This window comes from Rhipicephalus microplus, chromosome 6, assembly GCF_043290135.1.
Source record: "Rhipicephalus microplus isolate Deutch F79 chromosome 6, USDA_Rmic, whole genome shotgun sequence".
Lineage (NCBI taxonomy): Eukaryota > Metazoa > Arthropoda > Arachnida > Ixodida > Ixodidae > Rhipicephalus > Rhipicephalus microplus.
The window spans coordinates 44,071,356-44,082,891 of record NC_134705.1 but is presented as its reverse complement, the minus strand read 5'-3'; positions in this window follow the sequence as shown (position 1 = coordinate 44,082,891).

The following is an 11,536-nucleotide window of genomic DNA, read 5'->3' as shown; positions in this document are numbered from 1 at the left end:
ATGCATTCTACCACTTTATCGTGGTCGTCATAAACACCTTCGCCCTTGAGCCATTCAAATAAATCGGCTTTAAGACGAAACGCGAAGTCAATGTGTGACTCATTCCCTTTTTTAGCATACCGGAACCTTTGCCTGAAAGCCTCGGGTGACAACTTATAACGTCTCAAAAGCACTTCCTTAACCTCGTCATATCTCTCAAACGCTTCCCTCGACAAGCACGTTATCGCGTCGGACACTTCGCCGGAAAGAAGAGCTAACAGGTTCTGCGCCCAAAGAGACCGCTCCAAAGAATTTCGCATACAGACGTGTTCAAACTTGACGAGATACTTCGCCATGTCCTCGCCTACTACGAACGGTGGAAGTTGGTCCCGAATTCTATAACCGCTGACCTGAACTTTCGGAGAAGCTACGCTAGGCGCCTGCGAACACTGTACAATTGCCAATTCTATTCGTTTCAACTCAAGGCGCTCCAGTCTCTCAGCCTCCTCACGGTGTTCTCGCCTTTCAGCTTCTTCGCGCCGTGCTTTAATATCCGCCCAGGCCTCATCGACTTCCTCAGCTGACACTCCTTCATCCTTCATGATCTCAAGGATCGCTTGCTTTCGTTTCGCACGGCCCAAAGTAATGCCGAGTTCCTCTCTAATTTCGATGAGTTCCTTCACTTTAAGGTTCTCCATCGTTCATACTAGCCTCTTGCTGTTTGCCCCCGTTAAGAATCTACTTAGTAGACCCACTATAAGTCTACTAGCAAGACTCGCAAGCAATTCTTAACACTCCCGTGTTTACACCCTCTGCTTTAACTTTGATTTCAAAGCGCTCTGACTTGGCTTGAAACGATCAAAGCTCACTCATCAATGCTTCACACAGCCCTTCTCTAAACTACTATAACCTGAGTGAGAGTAGTCTGGTTAACTGAGAAGAAAACATCAGGCACACACCGCATTGTTGTCGCTGACGCCGGCCGATCCCGCAGCTGCCACCCACTGTTACAAGGCGCGCCACCGATGACGTTACGAAGGGCGCCACGAATTCCACCGCTGCCACCACTGTTACGAAGCGCGCCTCCAACGACGTTACGAATGGCGCCACGAAATCTCACCGCTGCAACCACTGTTACGAAAGACGGTGACGCCAACATGATCGCGAAGGCGCCACTGCTTCAAACTCCGCCTGGAAGGTCACCAGCCGTTTGGTAGCGTAGGTTTTTCAGCTCGCGACTGCTTCTGCGCAGAGCTCATAGACGAGCGGTGAGACGACAGTGATTTAAACAAGGTTTATGTACAGCATAGATACAGAGGCGTTACAAATTTGGCACTGGGGTCGACAGTTTAGAGACTTGAAGAGCCGAGTTCTCTCTCTGACACATAGGTCTACTGCTCGCGACGCGCCGCAGGGCTTTTTTTATATGCACTGGGAGGATTCTTTGAGTAACCAAATGTCGAACCAGAAGCGCCGCTGGCCGTTAGGTAAGAATCCTCCAAAGGGGTCGCCGCTGGGCCGCGTCATTCTCATTGAATCCGGAGCCGCTGCACGTGGTTGCAACCAAGAACGAGTGACGTCGCCACGCATTGCGTAAGACTCGCCAGACAGGAAGGCGCCTGTTGCTGCAACGGGCTCGTGGGCTGAGATGGCTCACTGTGCGTGCGCGACAGAAAGGCGCCGCCGCGTGATGACGCCATTGAATTGTTCACGTCAGGCGGGCTCGCGTGCTGGCCTTGACACAGATTGCTTTTTTCAGAGTCATGGACGTTCGGTGTGGACTCGCAGGCACAGCAATACCTAAGGGCTCGCTTTTCCGTGTTTTGACCCAATAATAATGAGATCTAACCGACAATAATGCCAAGGAATGTATAGGGAAGTTATCAGAACCAATTTAGTATAAATAAGAAAAATGAAAAGTGGGTGAAAAATAACTTGCCATGAGAAAGAATCAAACTTACGACCTTCGAATAACACGTTCAAATCTCTAACCACTGCGCTATCACGGCGGCCATCCCTCCAGCCACTTTATTGAGTTTCTATGTGAATTTAAACGTGGGAATGTCGATCAGCGCCATCTGTAGCCATAGCGGCGAGTGTGGAACACCCTTTTATGAGCCTGTGTGGCGTCACCTAGCACGTGAACTTATTACGGGCGGGCAGCTGACCAATAGTCCCTCGTATACAACCTAACGGCACCAAGTTTGCCAATACGAGACCCTCGTTGGACTATTGGTTCCTAAGATGGGGACCAATAGTTGGGACCAATAACCCCATTTGGGAGACTAATGGTAAGCTGCCCGGTCAAGCTGATATATGTTTCCATTTATGCTCAGCTTGTGTACCGTTTGAGTTATCTGTGCATGAGTGGAGACGTTGAGCTAAACCCTCGGCCAAGGGGTATAAAAGGTACCTCTGCTAGTAATTCCTGCACTGACTCTGGAGTATCTACTCTGTTACCGAGTGGGGATGTGCGCGGAGCCACTAGCCACGTGGTATCCATAGATAGTGAACCTTCTGTTTCTGCCATGTTTTCCAGCGTGCTACGTGGGCAAAATAAAATAGCCCAGGATATTGCCGAGCTTCGCTCTTCAGTCAATTCGCGCTTCCAGGCGGTTGAGTCGCTACCTAACGCTCTAGAGTCGTATAGTACACGTCTAACGCATCTAAAAATATGGTAGAAGATTTAAATAGCTCAGTTTGTTCTCTTAATAAGAAGGTGATTATGCTCACGGCTCAGAATGGTGACCAAGAAAATAGACTGCGTCGTGATAACTTGATTATTCATGGCAGATGATGATAATAAAGCATTGACCAACGTTGTTTAAAAGTTTTTCACGGAAACGCTGAGCATGGATTGCCCACAAATCAAAAGGTGTCATAGGCTAGGTAGACGTCACGCAGGCCGCACCCGCCCTATCATTCTCAGGTTGCCGGATTTTTGTGAGAAAATTCATATTCCTAAAAACGCATCAAAGCTGAAGGGCTCCGGTCAACGTATATCCGAAGACTATTCTGATACCGTGCGTTTCATCAGAAGAAAGCTATAGGGGGCAACCAGAACTTATCACAACAGCGGCTCTTCCATGCGCATTCTTTACAACCACGTGTTCATTGATAACATACGCTACAACTGGGACGCTTAGTCTAACACAATTTTTCAGCCTCGTAATCGCGATACTGTGGTGATGGCATCTCCTTCGGCCACTACTCCTACTTCTTCTTGACGCCCCCATGATTTCCCTGATAATCTTCGTATTTTAAATATTAATGCAAGAAGTTAAGTCAACAAGTTTCCTGATTTCTTGTCACTAACTTAGTCCTACTCCCTTTATGTCATCGGTGTCACGGAAACTTGGTTTCATAACAAAATTTGTGATGCCGAGATTTCGCTGCCGAGCTTCAATGTCGTAAGAAGTGATCGAATCAATGGTAGAGGCGGTGGCGTTGCTTCATATTTACATTCCAACCTAAAGTTTTCTGTTCTTGATGCTCCGTCTCAAACTGAATCGGTTTGGTGCAAAGTTTACTTTGAAACAATGACTTTTGTTATTGGTGTCTTTTACCGTCCACCTAACCTGATCGCAGACTCTTTGGTTTCCCTGAGTGCACTCATCCAAGTAATAGCTCCTCATTCGCCAAATCTATTATGTATGCGTGATCTCATTGTCCCCCATATAAACTCGATGTCGTTATCTCTGCTATGTCATGCTTCCCAACCTCACAGTGAAACATTGAACTTTTCACTAACTTCCGGTCTAAAGCAAATAGTCGGTAACGCCACAAGAGGCACGGCGATTTTAGATCTTGTGTTCTTCAGCCCTAGAGTCTGTGATTATGGTTATGTGTTCACTGTTTTCGATGGCATATCGGATCATAAAGCTCTTTTTGCATCTATTTCATGTCCTGTATCGAAAGCCCGATACATCTGTTCTACTTTCCGCAATATGAGCCATGCTGATGATGTTATTATTGTTAGACTTAGCACTTCTTTTGCCCAGTTTGAAGCGATTAGTATTTCCGAAGTTGTTGATACTTTAACAAAATTTTTCACTGATCTTGTTTCAAAGTGAATTATGCGTTTTGTACCGTTAAAAACAAAAAAACGAATTCAGAGTTGCCTTGGATCACACGAGAAATTTTGCAGCGGTCGCGACGATTTGGGCGTTTGCGGTGTGCTAAATGCACTGGTGGGGCTGTTCTTGCGTTACAATTCATTGCTCTGAAGGAGTAACTTCGAAGCAAAACAAATGCTGCTCGTGATTTTTGCTATCGAGTTACACTCCCCGGTTTGCTTAGAAATAATCCACGTAAACTTTGGAAGTCTGTCCTAGCGATGGACTCTACCACTGACACATTTGAAATAAATGACGCAGTTACAGGTGATACAGCCCTTATTGCAGATGCATTCAATGATTACTTTCAATGTGTTTTCACTCTTGATAACTCAGTTGTTCCTCCTTTTATAGGTCATACACTCTAAAGAAAGAGCGAGTAAAAAGGTCTCTTTTTGTCCCACAACAACAATCGTCATCTATATTTCGTTCCATCCTCTCGCTATCGCCCCGCGCTCGGTACATTCCGGTCACGATCGACATGCCTATTATCAGGGTTACATTGCATTCTCGATAGGAACTTGGCCGGTGCCAAGTTTTCAAGAAAGGAAGCGCACGCAAGCCTGCTGACGATTATTGTTGTGGGACAAAAAGACACCCTTTTTACTAGATATTTTTAGAGTGTACTTGCAGTTCTATTGACGATATTGTTGTTTCAAACTAGTGTGTGCTCAATCTCATTTTAAAACTTGATCCGAAGAAGAAAGGTAGTCCTGATAATGTAGACAACGAATTCCTCATTAGGTACTCCTTATGGAGTTGTGGGTATTTAACCATTATCTTTCAGAAATCTCTCTCGACGTCTGTTGTCCCTACAACATGGAAATCGGCTAAAATTCTTCTGGAAAAAAATTCTGGAAAAAAGTAGTCCTTATTGAACTATAGACCCATCTCTATCACATCCCATCCTTGTAAAATATTCGAACACATAATTTTCAGGCAAATCATAGAATTTTTAGATTGCCATAATGTTTTATCTGATGCCCAGCATGGTTCTCGACGCGGGTTTAGTACCATAACCCAGCTCAGGGAATTCACTCATGACATCCTCCAGGTCCTTGATGCTGGTGATAAAATTGACACAATATTCATAGACTTTTTCAAAGCTTTCGACGCTGTTTCACATTAGAAACTGCTAAAAAAGCTCGCGGTTATTCTAAAAAACGAAGCATTAGTAAACTGGGTTTCTTCTTTTCTATCCAATAGGTCTCAGTACGTACTATTCGTCTTCTCACTCCTCCACTTCCACTGTAACTTCTGGCGTCCCATGATTCAATATTAGGCCTTCTTTTATTTCTAATTTTCATTAACGATCTGCCAAGTAATGTTCCTGTTAAAATCCGCATGTATGTTGATGATTGTGTTTTGTATCATATGATTAAAACTGCTCATGATCACATCATCCTTAACGATTCATTTGCTTCATTTCAATCATGGTGTGACACTTAGAAAATGCAAATCAACTTCCGAAAAACGGTATCTATGTCATTTTCCAAGCGTTCTTCGCCCTCTCCATTTACCTATTCGCCTAATTGTTGGCCTCTCGGAATCGCTTAACAATACAAATATCTAGGTCTCCTTTACATTCTGGATTTATCTTGGTCTCAACACATCGATCTCATGTGCAACAGTGCGCTTAAAAAATTAGGCTACCTACAACGCACTTTACGTTCATCACCTCTCAGCATACGACTTCTCACTAATAAAACACTAGTTCGTCCAATATTGGAATATTCATCTGTTGTGTGGAACCCACAGAAGATTTAGGACATCAACAAAATAGAATCTGTTCAGAAGAAAGCTGTACGCTTCATTTATCATCGCTTTGACAGGTACTTTTCACCAAGTTCCTATCTTACAGCTTACCAGTCTCTCTTTTCGTCGACACGTTGAATGGTTGAAGTTTCTATATACCTTAATTAATTCCCCACGGTTCCCTCTACTCAGAAAATATATAGCACACGCTAGACCAACGACCACCCGAAATTACCATGAGTGAAACATGTCTACTTTCGTTCATCGTACGGAGGCGTTTAAATATAGTTTTTTGTTCATTTTTTGAATTGGCAAATCATTTGCCTGGTTACGTTCGATCTTTATCACTGAATGAATTTTTATTGTAAATTACTAACCATTGATGTAGAGCGCACTTCTTATGCTCTTCTATGTATGTATTTGCCTACTCCTGCGATAGCCCTGCGAGGCTGCAGTATATTGAAATAAATAAAGAAATATCACCAGAGCGTATGAAAAAAAAATCGGCCATCTCGAAACAACCTATCAAAGTCAGAACGAACGGCTTTCGATGAACGGCAGAAAAAAATGGTGAGATTACCATAAAACCGGCTGATAAAGGGGGCTGCATAGTAATTCTAAACACGCCAGACTACTTAAAGAAAGGGTAACGACAACTATCAGACATACAATTCTACAGAAAACATCCAGCAGACCCGACTCTCGAATTTGAAAGTGATATAAAATTAACCCTAAATAATCTCCGCCGGGACGAGATAATTACCGGCAAAATGTTAAAAGCAATGTTACCGGCCCATTCTGTTCCCGGTCGAATCTATTTGCTCCGCGAAATACACAAGGCAGCAATCCGAGACGTCCGATAGTATCCAGTAACAGCAATTATTCAGAAAATATACCTCAATTCATCAATTCCTTAATAGCTGAACAAAAAGACGCTTTTGTAATAGGAAGCTGAAGTGGAGAATCACTGGGCGTGAGCTTCCTAGCACTGCTGTTTTTTCGCCAAACTTGCAAGTTTTTTACTCGTCTTCTGCATCTTACTGCCAAGATTCGGCCACCACCTTCGTGGTGCACCAGGCGCCACGTCTCCAAGGCACCGAAGCTTTATGTTAGGCTGCCACGACGTCTGAAAACTTTGGCTACTGGTGGCGGCCATTCTTCTAGGCGCCCATCAGATGAAGACGAAGTGATGAATGCGTCCGAATAGCGAGAAAATCCCATGTTTCGCGGACCCGAGGAGGACCGTGACCACCCCTCGACGACACCTAACGCCAACGATGAGTTTGTTACTCCAAAGAAGGCGCGAATCGATAATCAAGAGGATTACAGTGATGCAACGATCACCGACTCCGCGGAAATGAACTGTGATGTAGAAGCAGAAGACAGGCCTTTCACAACAGTCACGTACAAGAAAGGCCGACCAGCGGGGATACCCGTAATTTTCAAGCTGACAGACCCTAGCGCCTCGTTCTGGAAAGTCAATCCGAACAAACTGGCCAGTGAAGTAGTATCTGCTGCTAAAGGGAAAAAGCAGTCGTTCCGTGTCACCAGAGATGGCAACTTCTACGTGTCTCTACAGTTACTACATCCTCCAGACTTTTTGAGTTACCACATGTTGCTGGTCTTCAAGTGGCACCATATTTACCGCAGTCGTATGTGAGGAACCTAGGAAAGATTAGAAACGTACCAGGGCAATACAGTGAAGATCAACTGCTTGAATAATTAAGAGACAGAGGTGTAATCTCAGTCAGGAGACAGACTAAATGGATCAGTCATGAAGATGGTTCAGCAGAGCCACATTTACTCGGCAGTGTAATTTTTGAGTTCTCCCCCGACAAGCCACTGCCGCCTCGTATTCTCCTATAGGCTTCACAAGTCATCCGGTGGAAAAGTACCTACAGACCGCTACACGATGTTACAACTGTCAACAATTTGGACATGTTGCCAAATTGTGCCATGGGCAACTTCGCTCCAAAGATTGTGCAGGAGCACAAGATTACAAAGAATGTACATCGAGAAATCATCTCAAATGTGCCAATTGCAATTGAGACCACGTAGCGTCATATGCTGGTTGTCCGAAACACCAGGCAGCTACTCGACTAATGCGACAGGAAATTTTGCTTGCAAGAACTGCAAAAAAGGAATCGCCTTGTCCCAGTCCTAAAACTCTACATCCACTCCCTGTGACTTCAAATTCACAAAAGATTACATCACCACTGTCGTATGCGACGATCACCAAGCTTAGAAAAACAAAAGTACAGCCAGAACGGACCGTAGAGGACGATCACCAAGCGTTCAAATGCAGACAAGCGACAGCAGGGCACCAAAACCGTCAGCAACTAAGGATAACCAAGCGTCTACACATTTCACCTCGCCAAATCCAAAAGCACAAGAGCAACGTGCACCGAAAACAAGTGATGTGGATATGGTTACGTCCATGCTCTTCTTTGCTTTGAAGGCAATTCTGCATGTATTTCCACGGGCCCAAGGCCTTCCAGAGGTGAGCACAGTCCTTTCATTAGAGCATCTAGCAGTACAACAAAAAAAATTGTATAGCAAAACGGCTCTACAAATAAACAATTATTTCCGCAACACAGCTGTGTTTCAGTGGAATGCCAATGGCCTTAGGTCCAAAACCGCAGACTTCAAGAAGCTGGTTGCTCAGTATAGCTTCCCCGTTCTGTGTCTAAATGAAACCAACGTTGGCCCTGAATTAGGGATTTCTAATTATGTCACATATGCATCAAAAATAAATGCAGGCTTGAGCAGGGCACCGTTATGCGTACGGCGCGACATACTCTCTTTTGTTTTATACTCGTCGGACTCGGACGTGCCTGAATTTGTAGGGTGCAAAATTCTATTCCAGAAACTTACCATCGCCGTAATTTGTGTTTATTTGCCACCATCAACAGGCATCTCCGAATCATCTCTGGTTCATTTATTGGGTGAAGCCCAGGGACCTCCCACATCCGTGGAGACTTTAATTCGCACAGTACCACGTGAAGCAGTACTCATACCAGGCGGAAATGTTGTGGGCCCGTGTACTCAGATTTGGGTGCTTGTTAAAGAACCCCAGGTGGTCAAAATTGCCGGAGCTCTCCACTACGGCGTCTCTTATAATCATAAGGTGGTTTTGGGACGTTAAACCCCACAAATCAATCAATCAGCAGTACTCACACCGATTTACGTGGGAGAACACTTGAAAAAGTAATTGATCGATGTGGTCTTGTTGTACGGAATGATGGATCAGGAACGTTTTCAAGAAATAATAATTATGCCAGCTGTCTAGATTTGGCTATAGCCTCCCCTGACTTTGCATGAGATATGAACTGGTGTACAAACCTCGAAACACGAGGGAGTGACCATTACCCAGTTCTTATGCAACACCCAAGAGTGCAAGTGCAAACGACCACATTGATTTCAAAGCTAACTGACTGGAAACTATTTCATGAACATACTGGACGTGACATATTGGGAGTTAATGAATTGAATATATTTATGTCCTGTATTAAAAGCAGTTACTCCCGTGCGACAAGGTTTACAGCTGTCCCAGCAGGCCACTCCAGTGTAGATGCAGACTATGAGCGCCTACGAGCTATTAGAAGGAGAGCAGAACATCGCTATCGCCGCACTGAGAGGCTTGAAGATTATAAAAAGAGTCAGGCCACACACATCCAATCTAATCGACACATGCAAAAATTAGGTCGCAGAAATTGGCATGATTTCTGCAATTCATTGACCCCATTTACTCCACTTCCGGAAATCTGGCAAACACTCTCTTCTCTTAGTCATCCAGTAACCCTGCAAAACCCATTCAGAGCATTGGCCATATGTCTTAGATTATCCAAATGCGATGTTTCTAATAAGTTTTGCACAATGCTGACTGGAACTGGGCAACTGGTTCACAACACTACTGCACTGCCTAGTTCTGTAGAGCAGCAAATCCAAGATTCAGACACTTAATCACATGCTCAACTGGATAACATGTGTTCTCTACTAGAGTTGCGTACTGCTCTATCACTAACCCACGTAAGAATGGCAACCGGTCCCGACAACGTATCGTACAGTGTTCTGAAAAAATCTAGGACCCAACGGCATGCCAGTTCTTCTACGGATATATAATGACATGTGGACGAAGGCGTACGTTCCAATGTGTTGGAAGGTCGCGAGAATAGTCCCACTACTGAAGCCCAGCAAATCACCGCTTTCGCTTGACTCATTCCGACCAGTCAGCCTCAATAGCTGTGTATATAAAGTAATGAAAAAATGGTTGACAGAAGATTACAGTGGTGGATTGAAGCTAACAACTCTCTTTCAGAACAGATGGCTGGCTTCAGACGACGGCGATGCACCATGGACTGCGTATTCGACCTTTTTACATTCGTAGAACATTAGATGAGCTGTGGAAACATGGCTGCTGCGGCGTTCATTGATTTTAGGAAGGCGTTCGACTCTGTGAGCCATCTTTCTGTGCTGCACGGGTTTCCCTCACTAGCGGTTCGCGGTCGTAACCTTCAATAGATCCCCAACTTCCTACGTAGCAGACAAATATACATTTCAGCCAATTACGGAGACATCGATTACTTCAACATTAGCAGTGGTGTACCCCAAGGAAGCGTTCTAAGTCCGCTTCTTTTCAATGCTGCAATGGCAGGTCTTCCAGAAGTACTGCTCGAAGCTTTGAACATATCCATGTATGCAGACGACATGCATATAGACGTCTCACAAATCACACGAAGTGATCGAACATCAGCTTCAACAAGGACTAAATGCAACTATAATAGATTGTTGATTAATCCTTCCAAAACCTGTTTTATGCATTTTTTTCACCAATAAAAAAACTACCATTCATTCCTTACCTTTATGTGAACTCAGTAGTTATTTCTTTAAGTGATCATACGTCATTTTTAGGAGTTATAATGGACACACATCTGAAATTTCAGCAACATATCAATTTTGTTTGTGAAAAGATTTCATACGGTGTCAGGGCAAGTCACGAATGTGTTTCAACATTGAAACTCTGAAGGCATTGTATTATGCATTCATACACAGTCATCTCTGTTATTGCATTACATCATGGGGTCATTCATATTCACTGAAAATTTGGCTGTTAAAGGTATTGCAAAAACGAGCAATGCGACTCATAAATTTCGCTTCACGTCAAGCGCCATCACATGCGATTTTTTGCCAGCTTGACGTATTACCCATCTCCCAAATGTACGTTTATATTGTGTGTGTTTTGTTTTTCAAATTTTTTCACCGCACCCTCACTATCGACTTACTTCCTATTGCCTTGTTAAATAATTCCAATAAAACTTGATTCGCTGCCACCCATAGCCTGTTATTACCTAAATTTTGCACTAATATATGAAAAAATGAGCATTGTTTTTTCATCAATTTCATTATGATTTTCTTTATCACATGATGTTAAAAACCTAATGAACATTCATTTTTTAGGAGAAAATTAAAAAAGTCTCTAATAAACGTATAACTGGTGCATTTTGTTAATTTTCGATATCTTGCTTTGCTTGTGAAAAAAAGTTCGAAATTTTCTTTGACTTGCGCTTTAGTTATTCGTATTTTGCGCTTTTTTATTGTATTAACATAGAAGGTCCCGCCTGTGATTTACCACCTTGGAATCTCCTCCTGCATACTTACTCACAATGTACATTTCTGATGCTAATAAT